The 20615-nt window shown below is 37.6% G+C and overlaps 1 protein-coding gene across 3 annotated transcripts in view; it reads left to right on the forward strand.

Moving 5' to 3' along the window:
* Positions 1-20615, forward strand: part of FANCC (FA complementation group C) — a 284060-nt gene that overhangs the window by 40648 nt on the left and 222797 nt on the right. The window lies entirely within an intron of this gene.

The raw sequence follows: 20615 nt of genomic DNA on the forward strand, positions 1-20615 counted from the left end.
TGTGTGTGATATTCCTAACTCCAGTGAGGTAGTTTAATATTAGGGTCGCTAAATGACACGTTCCTCACTTGTGATGTAGTAATGAAGTGGAGATTTAAGAATGCCTGAGCAGGAAATTTCTCATTAGCCTCATGTAAAGAAATTTCTAGAAAAGCTAGAAAGGGGAAAAATAGTTATAAAGTATTCTTTAAAAAACCATCTTTTTTTGTTCTTCTCCTTCAAGCTTCCCACATTTTGATTTAAAACCGTCTCCTTTGTCTTTTTTCCACTGCCTGTTTTGTTTCTGATATTATTGCTGATGGCCACCACAAGGTCAGAAGGACCTCACTGCAAGGTTATAACATGTTCTTTCGGATGTTTCATCTTGGGTGCAGCTATAAGGCATGAATATCCTTCTAAAGTGTTGTCACTCATCATTTAGAATCACTTTGGTACCATTTAGTTCAGTGAATGGATGCTTCATCCTTCTGTAGTAGTGATGTAACATTGAGTAGATTTTAATGGCAGAATTTTATATGATTTGGCTTTTATTTTTTGAGGCTAAATTTTAAAAGACGACTATTTTAACCATTTTGAAACATGTAATTCATTAGCTTTAAGTGCACTCACGTTGTTGTACAGCTCATTACCACTTCCTAATTTCAGAACATTTCCACTGTCCCCAAAAAGAAACCCCTTACCCAGTAAGGAGTCACTTCCCAATCCCTGCTTAACCTCTTCCTCACCCCAGCCCCTGGCAACCACTAATCTGCTTGTGTCCTTATGGATTTGTCTTTTCTGATATTTTATATAAATGGAATTGGGCTGTATGTGGCTTTTTGTGGCTGAATTCTTTCACTTACCATGTTCACAAGGTTCACCCATAGTGTGGCGTTTATCAGTTTTTCATTCCTTATTTTTTATTTTAGTTTTTCATTCCTTTTAAAGGCTGAATAATACTCCATTGTATAGATATGCCGTATTTTATCTGTTCATTTATTAATATATATTTGGGTTGCTTCTACTTTCTAGCTGTTATGAATAATGCTGCTGTGAATGTATGTGCACAAGTTTTTGTTTGGATACCTGTTTTCATTTTTCTTGGGTCTGTATCTAGGAGTAGCATTGTGGATTATATGGTAATCCACAATGAGGAACTGCTAAACTTTTCCATGATGGCTACAGAAAAGTTTTTAATTTTATATAGTTTTTAATTTTTATAAAGTTCAGTTTCTTTTTCTTTTTTTTTTAAGATTTTATTTATTTGACACAGAGAGAGAGAGAGAGATCACAAGTAGGCAGAGCAACAGGCAGAGAAAGGGGGGGAAGCAGACTTCTCGCTGAGCAGAGAGCCCAATGCTGGGCTCATATCCAGGACCCTGAGATCATGACCTGAGCCAAAGGCAGAGCTTAACCCACTGATCCACTCAGGTGCCCCTGAAGTCCAGTTTCTTTTTTTTTCTTTTTTTTATTTATTCGATAGACAGATCACAAGTAGGCAGAGAGGCAGGCAGAGAGAGAGGAGGAAGCAGGCTCCCTGCTGAGCAGAGAACCCGATGTGGGGCTCGATCCCAGGACCCTGAGATCATGACCTGAGCCGAAGGCAGCGGCTTAACCCACTGAGCCACCCAGGCGCCCCAGTCCAGTTTCTTTATACTTTTCTTTTGTTACCTGTAAGTTTGATGTTAAAGTGAAAAAAATTATTTGCCAAATCCAGTGTCATGAAGCCTTTCCTCTCTGTTTTCTTCAAAGAGTTTTATAGTTTCTGCCTTTATACTAAAGTTCTGATCCATTTTGAGTGGTAGTATAAGGTTAGAGTACATTAATTTTAAAGTCTTTTAAAAAAATAAACACATTCACAGCTATAAATGCTTTAATTCCATCCCACTTATTTTGATTATGGAACTATTCTGTTTCTTCTTAGAGTTTTGTTAGTTTTTGCTTTATGTGGCTTGATACTATATTATTTGGTATATACCAAATATAAGTCTTTATAGCAGTATTTAGCAATTATAGCAATTCACCAGGTTGTGAATTGACTTTTATAATTATTAAATGAGTAATGATTTTGCTGTAAAGCTGATTTAAATAGAAATAGTTACACCACCTTTCTTTTTGTTAATGTTTGTAGCCATACTCAGCATTTCTTTATCCTTAAGTTTTAGTTGTCACTCAGATAAACAGTGAATGTTTGAATTATAAAAATTCAATCCAACCATCTTTTTTAAACTAGATTCTTTAGTATATTTATATTGAATGTGACCAGCAATATAGTTGGATTTAAGTCCGCCTTTTATTTCCTCATTTCTTTTAGCTTCAACCACTCTATATTTCATTTTCCTTCCTTCCTTGGATTCTTTTGATGATTTAAAAAAAAATCATTTCATAGTTTATTTCTGTTAGTTTCAAAATTACATACTCTGTTCTTTTTAATGGTTAGCCTAGAAACTGCAACATACATATTTAATTTACAGAACTCTACCTTTCGTCTTCTCTGGGACAATATAAAGAGTTTATAACAGTTTAATTCCTAGTTGATGCACTTTTACTGTTGTCAGTTGTTTACATTTTATACATAATTGCTTTTTTCTTCTGTTACTTCTGCCTTCCATCTGCCTCCTGGGATAATTCTTCTACCAAAAGAACTTTCCTCAGAATTTTCTTTGCTGGTTTACTGGTAAACTCTCCCACTTTTTAAAATCTACCTACCTGATAATGTTTTTATTGCACCTTTATCCTTAAAAAAAAAAAAACCCACAAAACTTTTTAAAAAAAGATTTTATTTCTTTGAGAGAGAGAGCACAAGCAAGTGGAGGGGCAGAGAGGGAGAGAGAAGCAGGCTCCCCGCCAAGCAAGGAGTGCAGTGTGGGACTCAGTCCCACGAAACTGGGATCATGACCTGAGCCAAAGGCAGCCGCTTAACCAGACGCTTAACCAGCTGAGCCACCCAGGTGCCCCCATCCTTAAAAAATACTTTTGCTGGTTATAGAATTCTGGGTTACTAGTTTCATCCAGAACATTGAGACTCTGTATACTTCCTCTGTGCCTTTAGTTTTCTGCAGTTTTACTATATATTTTGTTTCTGAGGAGTGTGTTTGGTACCGATCCCCAGAAAATGCTCTTGGACTGAACTCCGGTTACCTACCCAGGTATTTGGCTTAATAAATCTTTATTAGCTCCCTTTTGTTCCCTCTGTCACCTCCACTTGTCTAATAGTGTTTACCGTCCAATTAATGATCTCTTCTCAAATTGTTTTCTCATTATCTGCTTCTGGGGAACCCAAAATAAGGCATTTATCTTTCTGGGAATTAATTTCTTTGAGAGAGAGAGCACAAGCAAGATTTGTGGGTTAATGTGCATACTGGTTACAAAAAGGTAAACTTGGGAGATGTTTGGTATTCTTAATGGCAAAAGTTTAGAAACTTTTGGATCAAGAGGAAAGCATGCATGATCCCTGACCGAAGTATAGGCTTCTCAGTTGCCCCAGAGTTTTCCATATGGTGGATCTACCTTGCATGAGAAACCCCTTTAGCAGTTCTCATGAGGTTTTATATGTTTTTGGTTATCCCTCTCCCCTTGCTAGAGTGTTAGTGTTCTGGAACCCAGTAATATGCCTGCCCACTCAGGCAGTAGGAGTAACTGATGCACCGCAATCCCCCGACAGTCTTCAGAGTTTACTGCAAGATTAGATTTACATGAAGACCAGTTTACTGGGAGCAGTCTCTTAGCAAGCCTAAACTTTAGGCATGTTTAAGTTCTGTTCTGCAATATGTATCTTACATTTAAGGTTAAAATTAAAATAATGTTTTTTAATTTGAAGGGATGATAGAGAATTCATGAGTATTTAAAAAATTTTTTTAAAAGATTTTATTCATTTGTGAGAGAGAGAGAAAGCACAAGCAAGGGGAGTAGCGGGCAGAGGGAGAGGGAGAAGGAGAAGCTGTTCTGTAAGGAGCCTGATGCAGGGCTGAATTCCAGGGCCCTGTAATGATGACCTGTGACAGAGGTAGACACTTAATCCTCTGAACCTCTCAGGCATCCCTGAATATTGGGATTTATGTGAATTTTGTGAAGAGGGATGATTTATGAATTTTATATGATCATAAGCTTTAACTTAACTGGTGTTAATGCATGAAATTATTATTCTCCTCTAAAAGGCAGCTACCTTTTTATAGAGTGCTGTCTTTATAGTATACTCAAGGTTTGGTTATGTAGTTTATAGGTTCCCACGCCAATCCAGTGGATATGCAGACACTTAGTGATTGTGTGAAAACCATACTTTTTAAATTTATGTATACTTCACTGTTGGGAGACACATAGGTAATGCTATATATAAGAATTTTGTATGTATCAGAACATTTACCTCGACTGATATTTTTAAGGTTTGGAAAATTAGAAAAAGAAGAACTGAAGTACGTGTGAGAAATTGTAGAAGACACACTACTAATATATATAAAGGATAAACTGTAGATTAATATGAAATTCTTAGATGAAATGAAACTCTAAGACAAACAGAAAATAGTGAAAGGAAGTATAATTGGAAATAAGGAAGAGAGTGAAATTCTATAGGATTAATCAGAAGCACGAGATATAAATACTCAACAAACTGTACTCAAGATGGAAGAGCACAGGGAATGTGTGTCATGGCAAGAGCTTGGTAATGCAGAATATCAGGGACGAGACTTTTTTTTTTTTTTAAGATTTTATTTATTTGACAGAGAGAGAGACAGTGAGAGAGGGAACACAAGCAGGGGGAATGGGAGAGGGAGAAGCAGGCTTCCCGCCGAGCAGGGAGCCCGATGCAGGGCCCGATCCCACGACGCCGGGACCAGGACCCGAGCCGAAGGCAGACGCCCAATGACTGAGCCACCCAGAGGCCCCTATCAGGGACCAGACTTAACGCTGAATCCATGTGCTAAGTGTTGTAACTATTAGCTGTTATGAGAACATGTAAAGGGACATTTATGGGAAGCACAACCATAAATATGGTATACATATTAAATTACAACTTGCCAATAGAGTTTATATTAGTGCATACTAAGATTAAATCACTGTCTTGAAATGATCCAGTAGTTTTCAACTGCATGGCCAGATAAAATACATCAACATTTATAACTAAGATCTTCTGGAACAATAGTTATTACACCAGCCATAGTGAGTTGAATTTTCTTCTATATATGGTCTTAGCAAAGACAGATTATCTTATATAAAAAAGACATGATCAATGTGAACAATGAAATTATAAACAAAACAGGACTTTACAAATTATACTTTCTTGCTGAACATTAGCCTATGTTTTAGAGAAAGTTAAGAATGTTTTTAGAAAAGAAGAAACAAATTCTTATCCCACTTGTTAATATTAAATGCCAATCATTTTACTTTTCTCTCTTATATCCCTTTTCTAATACGTAGATTATTAAGAATTTGACACAGTAATCTGCAGCTGAGAATTAAAATTTCAGAGCTCTTAAGAGAAACTGCACTGAACTTGGGTGAATGGGTGAAACTTATCAGGTGGAAAAACTGATTTTACTACTAGATAACAATAAAAAAAAAATTGACTCCAACCTTTATTTTGGAGATCTGTCTTGAATTTTTATATGAGGTGGATAGAAATAAATTCTTATATAGAAAAAAAGCATGTTGCAGATATGTGGCTCTTATTTACAGCTGCCTCCTTTTTTGTTGTTGACAAAAAAGAAAAAAATTCTAGTTTTACTCCTTGAAGGCAATTTGAATGATTTCCATTTGGAAATCACAACAGTTTCTTATTAAATAGTGGATGGTGCAGCAGTCAGATGGAAGTATTCAGTTCATCGAGCATCATCAGATTGGTTTGACAAATAGAATTCTTTTAAACTGGGTGGAAAACATTTTGCTCCCTTTCTCCTTTGGCAGAGGCAGACATTGTGGTTTCCCTTTGGAAGTTTGGTTGGGTAAATTTAGGATGTGTAAACAGATAGAGAGATAGCCTCTGCCTATTGGAAGGACCCACTGAGCATTTAGCATGTGACTGCAGGCACTGAGTCGGTGGGATGGGCTGGGACAGCTTTGGGTTGTTAGACTTAAGAGAGGAATTAAGCAGTGTGGACAGAAGTGAGGAATGGGACTGCTCAGAATAACATGAGTTTTTAAGAAAAGAAGCCAAATATTTTAGGTTGTGGGCTCTGAAAAATTTTACTTGGGATATGGATAAAAACAAACAAAAGTTACTCTTCATATTCAACTTTCATCTCCTTTTGTGACATGTCATCAGTGATTTGTGATGTGGATGAGCATGTGATGTGTTTCTCAGGGAATGGCCCTATCTCACACACTTTGTGACATTAGGCGAGATCTTTAACAGCTTTTTGTTTCAGTTTCCTCATCTGTAAAATGGGATTGTGGGGATTGAGCTTTGTGTAAAGCGCTTATAAGTGTTGTCATAGTGTAAGCACTATGTAAGTGTTAGGTGCTGAAATAATAATAATTACCATCATTTTATTTTAGTAGATTGAGAGACCTTTTTGAGGAAGAAGCTATTTGCTTCCTCGCATAACCTTAGTATATTTGATGTCTTTTTATATAAACGAATCAGGGGACGGCTGCGTGGCTCAGTCGGTTAAATGTCTGCCTTCAGTTCAAGTCATGATTCCAGGGTCCTGGGATCGAGTACCATGTTGGGCTCCCTGCTCAGTGGGGAGTCTGCTTCTCCCTCTCCCTCTGCCTGCCGCTGCCCCTGCTTGTGCTTGCTCTCTCTCTCTGACAAATAAATAAATAAAATATTTAAATATATGTGTGTGTGTATATATATATACACACACAAATCAATAATGAGTTGCTAGCATTTAAGGTGATTTATGTCTTTGTTACCTTTGAAAAATTAAATTTTTTAATAATTTTTTTAAAAGATTTTATTTATTTGACAGAGATCACAAGTAGGCAGCGAGGCAGAGAGAGAGAAAGGAGGAAGCAGGCTCCCTGCAGAGCAGAGAGCCCGATGTGGGGCTCGATCCCAGGACCCTGGGATCATGACCTCAGCCAAAGGCAGAGGCTTCAACCCACTGAACCACCCAGGTGCCCCTGAAAAATTAATTTTTTAAGTTTTACTTATATAAGTAATCTCTATTCCCCAATATGGGACTTGAACTCATAACCTTGAAATCAAGAGTCACACATTCCTTTGACTGAGCTAGCCAGATGCCCCTGAAAAACAATTTTTGAAAAATATTAGTAACTGTGGATGATTTCTATTTTCATAGCATTTTTTCCAAATTAAAACATGAGCCAACAAATGTCACATGAAAAAACATAGCCACCTGGGCTGTTTAGTGTAGGGGCAAAGAAGTATATACACCTCTGTGATCCCTAAGGGCATTATTATATTATAAAAGTATACAGTAATGTTCAGTGGTAGGCAGCCCCTGAGTCATCCAAATTTTAGGATGTTTTTTTACAAAGACAGAGAATTATGTAATTGCTTTTTTTTTTTTTTTTTTAAAAGATTTTATTTATTTGTCAGAGAGAGAGAGGGAGCAAGAGCGAGCACAGGCAGACAGAGTGGCAGGCAGAGACAGAGGGAGAAGCAGGCTCCCTGCCGAGCAAGGAGCCCGATGTGGGACTCAATCCCAGGACGCTGGGATCATGACCTGAGCCGAAGGCAGCTGCTTAACCAACTGAGCCACCCAGGCGTCCCATGTAATTGCTTTTGAAAAAGATTTCCATCATGAGTACATAAAGCAAGTTTTGACACTTAAAATTACTCTGATTTTATTTTTAAATTTTATTTTTATTTTTTATAGATTTTATTTATTTGAAAGAAAGTGCGCATGAGAGAGCATGAGCAGCAAGGAGGGACAGAGGGAGATGGAGAAGCAGACTCCCTGCTGAGCAGGGAGCCTAATGTGGGACTCCATCCCAGGACTCTGGGATCATGACCTGAGCCAAAGTCAGACTCTTAACCAACTGAGCCACTCATGCATCCTACTCTGATTTTAACAACTGCCATTAGCTTTAGTATATTCTTGGGTGCATGGAAATTGAAGATTCATGTAGGTTTTTACAACCTCAAAATTAGCATGAGAGAAATAGAACCTTTAACATTCCTTCCAGAGTTTCCCTTTTCCTCTTGTCTTTTCTACTATTGTCCATAATGTGTTAAATGGCAATGATGGTTTGAATCTATCTTACCTTGTTTTTGTTTTTGTTTTGTTTATATGTGATCGGTTTGGGTTTTTGTTGTGGTAAGTGTGTTTGTTTTGTTTTCTTACACAGTACTATCATTTATCTAACAAAGTCCCTTTCCTGTGAAGAAGAAAGTGGAAGATGGAGGATGTCAATGCAAAATGAACCTTCTAGAATTTCTAAAAAAAGGTAGAGAGTTTTATTTGAGCCCCAGTTAGTACAGCTACCTGGGATGCACAGTCTTCACAAAGAAGAGAATGCTCTGGCAAAGGAGCATTTGGTTTAGGGTCATATACATTTTTACATACAAAGTTACAAATCATTAGACAAAAGACATTTCAAGAAAGTTGCAGACCTTATCTTAGGTTTCTAGCATATGCAGGGCAGTGTGACATTAATCTTAAGGGAATATGGAAGTTTCCCCCCTTTTTTTTTTTTATCTTTTGTGTTCAGAATGCTCCTTTTTGGTTATTTTCTTTAATGAAGCATATGTACAGTACACACACAGGGGCCAAATAGGGCACATGCTTTGAGGTTTTATGGAGTCATTTTGACCTTAGTAAATATAACTATAGCTTCCCTGGGAGCCCAGAAGGAGGACCTACAAATATTAAAGGTTGAAAATTTCCATTATCAGTGATAATTATGATTTTTGTGTTTTTAGCTATTAAAGTTATTATATTAGGACTTCTAGAAATAATAGCAAATATAATCTCCATATTTATAGATAGCTTGAAACTGCATAGTTAGATGTTCAGGTAAATGTGTATTGAATGATAGATAAATGAATCATCTAGATGCAGCCTTATTTAGAAGAAAGCAATATTGCTCTTACTTTCCTTCTCAGGAGCAAGGGAGCCTTTCCTTGAAGCCTCCATTCTAGGTGTCTTCTTCTCTCTCCTCTTTGGCCCCAGGATACAGTCATTGACAAGAGGAGTGGAATTATCAGGATTGATTTAGGTGGCATAGGTATTTTGGGTGTAAACCAGAAAGACCACTGCACTGGTTATAAAAATAATCCATGATTATCATAGGAAATTTGGAAAATAATAAAAAGCATAGTATAAAAAATTTTAAAACTATCATCACATAGTGATAACTATTGTTAACGTTGTGGGGTTTAGCTTTCCAGTTTTTATTTTTTAGAAAATTGTAGTCATGTTATTATGTAGTTTTAGAGTTTTTTTTTTTTTTTTTTTTTTTTTTAAGATTCTGTATATTTATTTGACAGAGACACAGCAAGAGAGGGAACACAAGCAGTGGGAGTAGGAGAGGGAGGCTTTCCACTGAGCAGGAGCCAGATGCAGGGCTCAATCCCAGCACCCTGGGATCATGACCTGAGCCTCAGGCAGATGCTTAATAACTGAGCCACCCAGGCATCCCCATAGTGTTTTATAGTCTTAAATTTAGTGATCTAACACAACACATGAATTTTTTCATGTCACATGAGATGAGTGGTCTTCTGTGTTTTTTCATATGGCTGTGTTACAAATTATTTAAATAATTGTTTATTGTTAGAGATTGAGATCATCAGTAAAAAATTTTTTTTAAAAGATTTTTATTTATTTATTTGACAGATCACAAGTAGGCAGAGAGGCAGGCAGAGAGAGAGAGAGGAGGAAGCAGGCTCCCCACCAAGCAGAGAGCCCGATGCGGGGCTCGATCCCAGGACCCTGGGATCATGACCCGAGCTGAAGGCAGAGGCCCTAACCCACTGAGCCACCCAGGTGCCCCCATCAGTAAAATATTACTATGTATATGGTAAAGGCCAGATAGTATCAGTCATTGTGTACATCTGTGGTAAGGAATGTGGGTGAAGGGGCATAAATACTTGCAAAGCTTTTGGTGTACTTCTCTGGTTACATTACAGAAAACCTGTGCCATTTATACTTCCACAAATGTGTATGTGTCTATTTAACTGTGTTCTTGTCAGCATTGGGAATTATTTTGTAACTGCTAGTTTTACAGACAAAATGTGGTATTCTTTTGTTTTTCTCTGCTTTTTGGATTACTGGTATTGAATATTAGCAAAAGTAGATACCTATTGAATGAAAGAATACATGTGTGTTTCTTGTGTAGATTATCTATGCATATCCTTTACATTTTTCCTTTTTATTGTGATACACATAAAATTCAGAACATAAAGTGTGTTAAAGGTAAGTGTAAAACTACACAGAATAAATTTATAATAATCTATATTAAATTGGCTATTCCAAATATTAATTTACCTAATTTATGATATAATCATTTAAAATTGTAGTATCTCAGAGCCTACTCTGTTTGGGTGAGTTTTTCCATCATACATCCTCCTGCCTAATAGACTTCACCTTTGATACCTAATGAAAAATAAGTTCTTTCTTTCCAAATTCTTTTATGTTATTTAGTAACTGTCTATGATTCTTTCTCACACCTCTTTGCTTTGGCAGCATAACATTTTATTTATCTTCATATTCTCCTGGTATCAAAATCTGTTTTCTGCTGTATTGAAAGAAATTAAAATTATTTTCTTACTCCTTGGCTCAGATTCTTTTTTCATTTTTAATTGTAATTGTGTGCGTTTGTTAGTGGGGGTGTGTCTCAGAGCTTGAGTAAGTGACATTTTCTTGTGTTATTTATTAATAGTTATAACTCCTGTTTATTGTTAACATTTTTCTCATGTTATCTTCTCTTTTGGTTCTATGAGATTATCAATATTCTTTTCCTTTATAGAGAGATGAAATATTATGGGCCTTACAGCTAATAGTGGTAGCTGGGATTGGAACCTAGCTTGCTAGTGATATGTTTGGATATTAAATTGAAAACTATACTGTCTTTGGTCTTGCATGTAGAAAGAGGCTGACCTGAGGTATCCAAGTTATGTTGAAATTTATAATTAATTTAAATTTGGTTCTTGTTCTCAAGTGGACTCTTCTCCCTATTATTGGCAGCTAGAAAAATAAAAGGCCTCAAATATAATTTAATAAAGCCAATAAGAACCATATCACTTTTATAGTCATTTTTGCTGTAAACTAGTGTTCGTACAACCCATGACTTGACACTTGACCAAACCGTCTTACATTACCTTATTTTGAATGTAGCAAGAACTGGCTTAACAAAATCTTGAAATCTCTGACTCCAATATTTGTGCTACAATAAACAATTTTGGGGCTTTTAGGTTTGTGTGGTGCACAGCCTGTCCAGGCCATTGACGCTTATTCTCATTGTTGACTCCCTGGCTTTCATGAGCAGTGTTGTCAACATTTAGGCTTTCCAAGGGAGATTATTTCTACCTAGCGGAGAAATCTTGGAGAAAGCCATCAGCTTCTTTTTATTAGAAATACAATAATTAGTGATAGTATCTAACATTTCTTGAATGCCAGGCACAGGTCCAAGTGCTTTCTGTATATTGACCCATTTTAAGCTTCACTGTAGCCCTATTAGTTTTTTCCCCATTTTACAGATACCAAAACTGAAGAACAGGCAGGTTAAATAACTTCTCAGGGTCACAGGGCTTATATCTGGCAGAGTGGGAGTTCAAACCTTGGCAGCTACCTCCAAAGTCCTTCATCACTTTGTTACACTAACATTTATTAGATGGAGAGAGGGAGGCATTGGTGACTCAGAAATAGGCATTCATATTTTTGGAAAGGCTGACTTGATGCTTGGTAGCAGCTCAAAATAGTTAAGCAGTTACCATTCATTAAATTCTTGACTCATAAAATGAGTCATCCTGCACCTAATATTATGGTGGGACACAATGAGTCAAGCATATTCTTTTGTGTTTATACAGATGTAGGTAAGATTGCATTTCCCGTAAGCAAAATGGTCTCCTAGAAAGATAGTGTTTAAAACCGCTTTGGAGGGTAGATTCAGAATCATAGTAACAGCCACAGAATGATCAATGATCAATGTTCAATACTCTCTGATAGTGTAGACCATGCCTTACTGGTCTTGCACTCTATCCTTTATAATGAATATTTCAGAAATGGCAGACTGAATATTTTGAAATTGCCCAGGCTGGCTATAGGCAGAATTTGTCTTTGACACCTTCTCATTTTACCTGTCACTGGCACTTGGTCATCTCTGCCTTTCCCAATACTAGGTGGGGTGCAACCACTTTACTCATTGTCAACAAATCCCTTCTTAGATAGTCATATTAATATTTATAAGTATGGTATGCCTTTTCTTAGAAGGGCATTTGCATTTAATAAAAGAGTTAGAGGCCAGGCTACATTACTGTTGAGATTTGTTTCACTCCTTCCTGAAGATGAGGAGGTTTCTCCTTTTTATCTCTGTCTCTCTGTCATCAGTCTGTCTTGTTCTGTTGCCAAGTCTAGGTCTCAAGAAGGATACTTGGGTGGCCCAAGTTAACACTAGTGGGATGACTGATACTGATAAGGGTGAATGATGGAAGTGATTCATTGCAGAGCACCATTTTAATCTCACCTTCCCCCTCTTTCCATAGTTGAAAACTGACAAGTAAATGAAAACTTGGTTTATCATTTTTGGGCATTTAATATTACCCCGTGTTCTATACCATTCCTCCTCACTGCCTCTCATCAGGACTACTGAGGTGAATGAATTAGGGAAATTAAAGTGAAAATTCTGACCCAGTTTTTGGAAGTAGTTGATTGTGTAGTTTTTGGCTAATTTAGAAAGCTGTCACTTAAGAGTGTCTCTTGGTTAGAATTAATTGGTCAGTTCAGATGCGGCACAGTTGCTTCTCTGTTTGTCCCTAAGGTAGTAGCGTGTGGTGGAATCAGCTACTGGTCTGAGTTCAGGGATCACTAGCTGGCCTAGGGGACAATATGGAGTTAGGATCATATGGGGGTTATCAATATGGAGTTAGGATCAACATGTGAAGGGTAGAGGGATCTAGAAGCATAAATCTCACCATATTTTTCATCTTTTGCAGAAGCCTCTCTTATTGTCCCTTTGGTCTTAGAATTAGAATTTTTTCCTTGGTAATGGTCAAGATCAGTCTACCAGGGCAGGGACATAGTGAGACTGTCAGCCTAGATTTTTTTAAATGGCAAAGGGGTAGGCTTTCGTGGTTTGTGTGTATAGGTGAGATGTTTCACACAATTGAAAATCTGCAAGGACAGAGAATAAATCCTTAGAAGCATGTGCATTGCATGATGGCCAGAGGAAGAGCTCTCAGAAGGGCTGACTTAGAAGGTACTGTTGGAGAAAGGAAGAGTAATGTCCATGAAACCAAGGGAGGAGGGCATGTATAGGGTAAGCACTAAACTGGTCGATACTGCAGAGAAGGCATACAAGACCAGAACAATTAATACTGCACTTGTCTCAGGAGGCTTGGTAGCACAGAGTTGCTGTTGACCTTTGCTCAGATATCTTCAACATGATGGTAGAAACCGAAGTCATTTCTGGAAACTGAGGAATGAATAATTACTGAGGAAATGGAGACAGTAGTGAACGAGTGTGTAGACTATTCTTTCAAGATGCTTGACTGTGAAAGTAAATAAGGGTGTAGGATGATACGATCAAGGAAAAGCTTTTTACTTTATTCTTTTTCAGGATGAGGAAAGAAAGTGGGTTTTTTTGGTTGTTGTTTGTTTGTTTGTTTGTTTTTTTAAAGATTTTATTTATTTATTTGACAGAGATCACGAGTAGGCAGAGAGGCAGGCAGAGAGAGAGAGGAGGAAGCAGGCTCCTGCTGAGCAGACAGCCCGATGCGGGACTCGATCCCAGGACCCCGAGATCATGACCTGAGCCGAAGGCAGCGGCTCAACCCACTGAGCCACCCAGGCGCCCTTGTTTGTTTGTTTTAATAGGCCAAGAGAAAAGGAGGTGATGGATGGGGAGAACAGTGGATGGAGAAAAGTGTTAAATGAGATGGGAAGGGATAGGAGTGTAGTCTGGGTGGGGAAAGAGAAGGGTCCAGGAGACCTCAAGAGAGGTCTCTTGACAGTGGGGCAAGTGTAGGGAAGTTGAGGACATTCTAGACATAGTTTGAAAGGTAGAGAGACTGCCTCTGACTGAGTACAGATTCACTGCATTCACAAGAATATAGGTAATAGAGTTTCAAAAGATTCTATAATTAAAAATGCATAGAATTTAAGATTATAATTTAATTTTTTTTCTGAATTGGGTTATCTTTTAAATTTTATAATTTTTATTTTTTTTAGGTTTATTAAGTAATCTGTACACCCAACATGGGGCTCAAATTCACAGCCCCAAGATCAAGAGCTGCATGCTTTTCCAACTGAGCCAGCCAGGTGCTCCAGAATGGAGTTATCTTTTAATTATTCCTAATATACAGTCGATTAAAATGATGTAAACATTTGACAAATTTAAAAATCTGTTAAACATAAAAGTAAAATTTCATGCCAGTTGCAGTTCTTGATGGGTAGATTGGGGAGGGTAGTGATATTTCTGTTAAGAAATGTAGTAGTGTAGATTTTTTGAGTGATCTCTGTTTGGAGCCCTGGGTTTTGCATCTTAGCACTATCATGTACCATGGTGAGAGTCAGATGGAGTAAGAATCAGGAATGGCTTCTTTAAAGAAGGAAAAAACCACTTCCCTTCTGGTACCTCTCCTTTATTTTTAATAGTCTGCTCACAGAATACTTTGTTTTGCTTCTCATACTTGTGGATACCAGCTAGGGTCCACAACTTAACTCATTCTGATACCACCTAGAGAGAGTGTCAGAAAGGAAGGGGGCAGACGGTTCCTAGTGCAGGAGATTTGGTCTCTGTGGGGTTTGGGATGCACCACCATCCTGAACATGGATGCATTCTTTACCAACACGGAAGCTCTCCTAAACCCCAAAGTTTGGGGATTTTTATGGAGGCTTTGTTATGTAGATATGATTGATGGCTATTGGGGACTGATTCAGCCTCCAGCCCCTCTCTCTTCATTGGAGGTGTATGTGGAGGGGTGAGACTGAAAGTTCCAACCCATGAATCATGATTGGTTCCCCTGACAACCAGCCTCTATCCTTAGGAGCTTTCCAAATGCATTAACATAAACTCAAGTGTGGTCAAAAGTGGCTTGTTATACATAACAAGACACCCATTTCACCTTTATGGCTGTGAAGCTATTTCAGTAACTGAGAACTTGAGACCAAATATAACAGAAGATGTTCCTATTACTCTTATCACTTAGGAAATTCCAAGGGTTTGGGAGTTGTGAGCCAGGAACATTGGATGAAGATCAAAAAACATATTTCTTACTACATACTACACAGTGGAGCATCACAGCTTTCTTCTACAAAGTGAGAGAGGAATGATTATGACAGGAGAGGGAGGAAAACAGAGGCTTAGACTTCAGTTCTTACATAGTTTTTAGGAAAGAGAATGATGCCAAATTCATAGTTTGAAACCTAATCCCCAAAGTGATGGTATTTGGAAGTAAGGTTTTGGGAGGCGGTTAGGTCATGAGGATGGCGCATTTATGACTGAAATTACTCCCTTATGAAAGAGGACCCAGAGAGCCTCATAGTCCATTCTAATGTGTAAATACACAGCAAAAAGACGGCTGTCTATGAACTAGGAAACAGGTCCCTACTAGACATTGAATCTGCAGTGTCTTGAATTTGGACTTCCCAGCCTTCAGAACTGTAAGGATTAGGTTTCTGTTATTTAAAAGCCACCCATTTTGTATTTTTTAACAGCAGCCTGAACAGACTAAGAGTACTTAAGAAAGTTGAAGATCTAGAAATTGATCTTAAAACTAATTGTGCCTGTGTACTCCTTAGAAAATCTTTGTATATCACCACTAGAAAGTATACCTCAAAGTTAAGACAGTAGTACAGAACAAAGTCTGGAAGCGTGGCAGGGCTGGGTCAAGGTCATTGAGCTTTCTTCAGTGTATTTGTTTTTATTGTTTCAATAATACGGCTTTGAGAGTCCTCAAGTCATTCTGAGTTTAGTTGGGTAAGTGACTGATACAGGGTCTGAATCTTATTTATGAACTGGGGAATTTGCGTTTAGACAATCCCTAAAGTTGCTTCCAATTCAAAAACTGATTTTGTGATCTAATAATTTGTATAGGCCACCCTTGATACTGGTAATGCATAGAAATTGAGACCAGTTTTATTCCCTTTCCTTTTCTTTTCTTTCTTTCTTTCTTTTTTTTTTTTTTAAGATTTATTTATTTATTTGAGAGAGGCAGAGATTGTGACAGAGATCATGAGCCTGGAGGAGAGGGAGAAACGGGCTTCCCGCTGAGCAGGGATTCTGATGTGGGACTCCATGGGGGGCTTGATTCCAGGACCCTGGGATCAGGCAGATGCTTAACCAGCTGAGCCATGCAGGCACCCATCATATGCTTTTTTTAATGAAAGGTTAATGTGGTTAGTTTTTCTCTTCTATCTTGTGATGTTTTGCAAATAATTATTGTTTGAACTCTTCGGAGTAATTTTTGGACTCTGTTCTTAAAATATATTGGTAAATAGGTCATCTTTCACGATATTAAAAATTAAGTTATATTCCTTATCCATAAGAAATGCTCACAGATTTACTATTTTTTCATTTGCTTAAATACGGGCCTGTGTCCAATTTGACATTGTAGTGATTATCATTTCTTTGAATTTTAAGACTCCCTCTTCTTCCCACCTACAAATACAATGAACGAAACTAGAGAGTCTGAGCCAAGGAGCAAAGGGGAAAGCATAAAGAAAAAAAAATTTAAAATAAATAGAATTTTGATATCTGAGAGAAAGTAAAATAAATAAAAAAATTGTTGGCCAAAGATAAAATATGTGAGAATGAATACTATATATTTACTGAATAACATAACACATTCTGGAGAGAAATCTTTTTTTTTTTTAATTAAGTAGGTCTTGGGTATACAGCTTTATAATTCAAGATTGTATACTCTACAGAGTGATCACCAGAAGTCTAATACCACCCATTGCCGTACAGTTGACTCCCTTCATCCCTTTTCCTTACTCCCTCCCCTTCTGGTAACCACTAATGTATTCTCTGTATCTGTGAGTTTGTTTTTGTCTTGTTTTGTTTATTCTTTTGTTTTGATTTTTTAGATTTATGTATGAATGAAATCACATGGTATTCTCTTTTTTCTGTCTGACTTACTTTGCTGAGTGTAATACCCTTAAGGTCAATCCATGCAGAAAATGGCAAGATTTCATTTTTTTTTAATGGTTGAGTCATAGTCCATTGTGTAAATATACCATATCTTCTTTATCCATTCACTTTTTGGACATTTAGTTTGCTTTCATATCTTAGCTATTGTGAATAATACTGCAATGAACATATGGGAACCTGTAACCTTTTGAGTTCATGTTTTTATATTCTTTGGAAAAATACCCAGTAGAATACCTGGGTCATATGGCAGTTCTCTTCTTAATTTTTAGAAGAATGTTTTACATAGCGGCTCTACCAATTTACAGTTTTGCTAGCGATGTACAAGCATTCCCTTTTCTCCACATCCTTGTCAGCACTTGTTATTTCTTGTTTTTTGATAATAGCCATTCTCAGTGTTAGGTGATATCTTACTTTTGTTTTTATTTGTATTTTCCTAATAATTAGTGATGTTGAATGTATTTTCATGTGCCTGTTGCCTATCTCTACGTCTTCTTTGGCTAAATGTCTATTCAGATCTTCTGCTCTTTTTTAGTCAATTTTTTTTTTCTTGTTTTGTTGTATGAGTTCTTTATGTATTTTGGATATTAATTCCCTATTGGTTATATGGTTTACAGATATCTCCTCCCTCCAGAGGGTTGCCTTTTTGTCTTGATGATGGTTTCCTTTGCTGTGGGGAAGCTTTTTAGTTTAATGTAGTCCATTTGTTTATTTTTACTTTTGTTTCCCTTGCTTTTGGAGTCATATATCACTTTAGTGTCAGAGAGCTTATATGTATGAACACAGATGCAAAACCCTCTTTTCCATGTTTTTCTTTAGGAATTTTACAGTGTCAGGTCTAGAGTTTGACGATTTTGTTTATCTTTTCAAAGAACTCTTAGTTTCACTGAACTTTTCTACTGTTTTTTTGTTGTTTGTTTTTGTTTGGTTTTTTGGTCTCTATTTCATTTGTTTTCACTCTGATCTTTATTATGTCCTTTCTTCTAACTTTGGATTTTGTTCTTCTTTTTCTACTTCCTTTAAATATAAAGTTACATTGTTTGAGATTTTCTTATTTCTTGAGGTAGGCGTGTTATTGCTATGGCTTTCCTCTTGGAACCACTTTTGCTGCATCCATTGATGGTGTTATGTCCTATTACTGGTTTCATTTGTCTGTAGATTTTTTTTAATTTTTCCTTTGATTTCTTCAGTGACCCATTGGTTGTTCAGTAGCATGCTATTTAATCTCCGTGGTCCCCCCCCCCATTTCCTGCTTGTAATTAATTTCCAGTTTTATACCATTGTCATCGGAAAAGATGTTTAGTATAATTTCAGTTTTCTTGTATTTATTGAGACTTGTTTTGTGACCCAACATGTGATCTATCTTGCAGAATGTTCCACACACACTTGAGAAGATCATGTATTCTGTTGCTTTGGATGGAATGTTCTACTTATACTTCATGAGTTGATCTGATCTAATGTTGTTTAAAGCCCATGTTTCCTTATTGATTTTTTGTCTGGATGATCTCTCCATTGATGAATGTGGGATATTAAAGTTCTGTCTATTACTGTATTGCATCCAATTTCTTATGTTAGGTCTGTGAATATATGCTATATGTTTTAGGTGCTTCCATGTTGGGTACATATATATTTATAAATGTTGTATCTTCTTGATGGATCAACCTCTTTATCATTATGTAATGTCCTTTTTCTTTTATTACGATGTTTTTTTAAAATCTGTTTTGTCTAATACGATTATAGCTACTCCCACTCTCTTTCATTTTTATTTGCATAGAATATCTTTTTCTATCCTTTCGCTTTCAGTCTATGTGTGTTCTTTCTTCTGATGTGAGTCTCTTGCAGGTAGCATATAGTTGGATCTTGTTTTAACTTTTCTTTTTTTTAAAGATATTTTATTTATTTATTTGACAGAAAGAGATCACATGTAGGCAGACAGGCAGGCAGAGAGCCCTATGCGGGACTCGATCCCAGGACCCTGAGATCATGACCGGAGCTGAAGGCAGTGGCTTAACCCACTGAGCCACCCAGGCGCCCTGTTTTAACTTTTCTAAATTCTGTTTTGATTTTGCTGCTCTAAGGGAGTCTTTTGCTTTGACTTCCAGCTTGCTGATTGTTCTTCTTCGTTCAGTTTGCTGTTGAAACCCTCTGTAGTGTTTTTCAGTTCAGTTATAACTTCTGTTTGGTGCTTTCTTTTATTTTTTAAATCTTTTTGCTGGAGTTTCCACTGTGTTTATTCATTCTTCTCCTGAGTTCAGTGAGCATCTTTATGATCATTACTTTGAGCTTTTTATCAGATAAATGGCTTTTGTCCATTTCATTTAGTTCTTTTTCTGAGGTTTTGTCTTGTTCTTTTGTTTGGAACATATTCCCCTCTCTCCTCATTTTGCCAACTCTCTGTGTTTGTTTCTATATAGTACATATGCCAGCTAACTCTGACAGTCTTGAAAGTGTGTGGTCTTATGTAGGACATATCTTGTGGGGCCCAGAAGTGCAATCTCCTTGGTCACCAGAGCCAGGAGCTCATGGGGTGTTCTCTGTGTAGGCTGTGTGTGCCCTCTTATTGCGGTGGGGCCATGGCTCTGTCATGTTGGTGGGTGGGGCACATCTGTGACTGCTGTGGCTCATTGATGGTTGAGATTGTCTCCTGACCTCACTGTAAATGCTGTGGCCCACTGGTCGTAATGCTGATCCTCCATGCAGCTATAGGGCAAGTCAGGGTTCTCAGTAGGGTGCACCTGTTGGCACCAGGAAGTTGGAGGGAGAATTCCGGAATGGCACCCACCAGTGCTGGTATTAGTAACGTAGGCTGAGATTGCAGAAATTGCTCCCACCAGTCTTCCAGTTCCAAGGGAGGGTCCTTGCTGTTTTCTGACTTTCCAGCAAATACTTAAAGGTTAGTAAATGGGTTGAATTTACTTATGGTCTGTGCACCTTTCAAACTGATAGTTTTGCACTGGTGTCCTGGTTGAGTGAGTCATTGCAGGAGGACTTTAAGAGCACGTTTTCTGTTCCCTGCATTTTTTTTTTTAAGTTTTTCTGAATGTAATCCTCATTCATTTTCAAAGCGCAGTGTTTTTGAAAATTTTTCCTCTTGTGAAGGATCTGAGTTGGTGTGCCGTGTGTGGCACAAACTTGAATCCCTTGCTCCTCAGGAAAAAGTTCCGAGTTGTTGCTATCCTTCCCAGTGGTGAGTGGTTGTGGCTGGGAGGTGGTTGTTTTTTTTTTTTTTTTTAAAGATTTTATTTATTTATTTGACAGAGAGAAATTACAAGTACACTGAGAGGCAGGCAGAGAGAGAGAGAGAAGGAAGCAGGCTCCCTGCCGAGCAGAGAGCCCGATGTGGGACTCGATCCCAGGACCCTGAGATCATGACCTGAGCCGAAGGCAGCGGCTTAACCCACTGAGCCACCCAGGCGCCCCGGGTT

Source organism: Mustela nigripes, chromosome 9 (genome assembly GCF_022355385.1).
Source record: "Mustela nigripes isolate SB6536 chromosome 9, MUSNIG.SB6536, whole genome shotgun sequence".
In the NCBI taxonomy this organism is placed as follows: Eukaryota; Metazoa; Chordata; class Mammalia; order Carnivora; family Mustelidae; genus Mustela; species Mustela nigripes.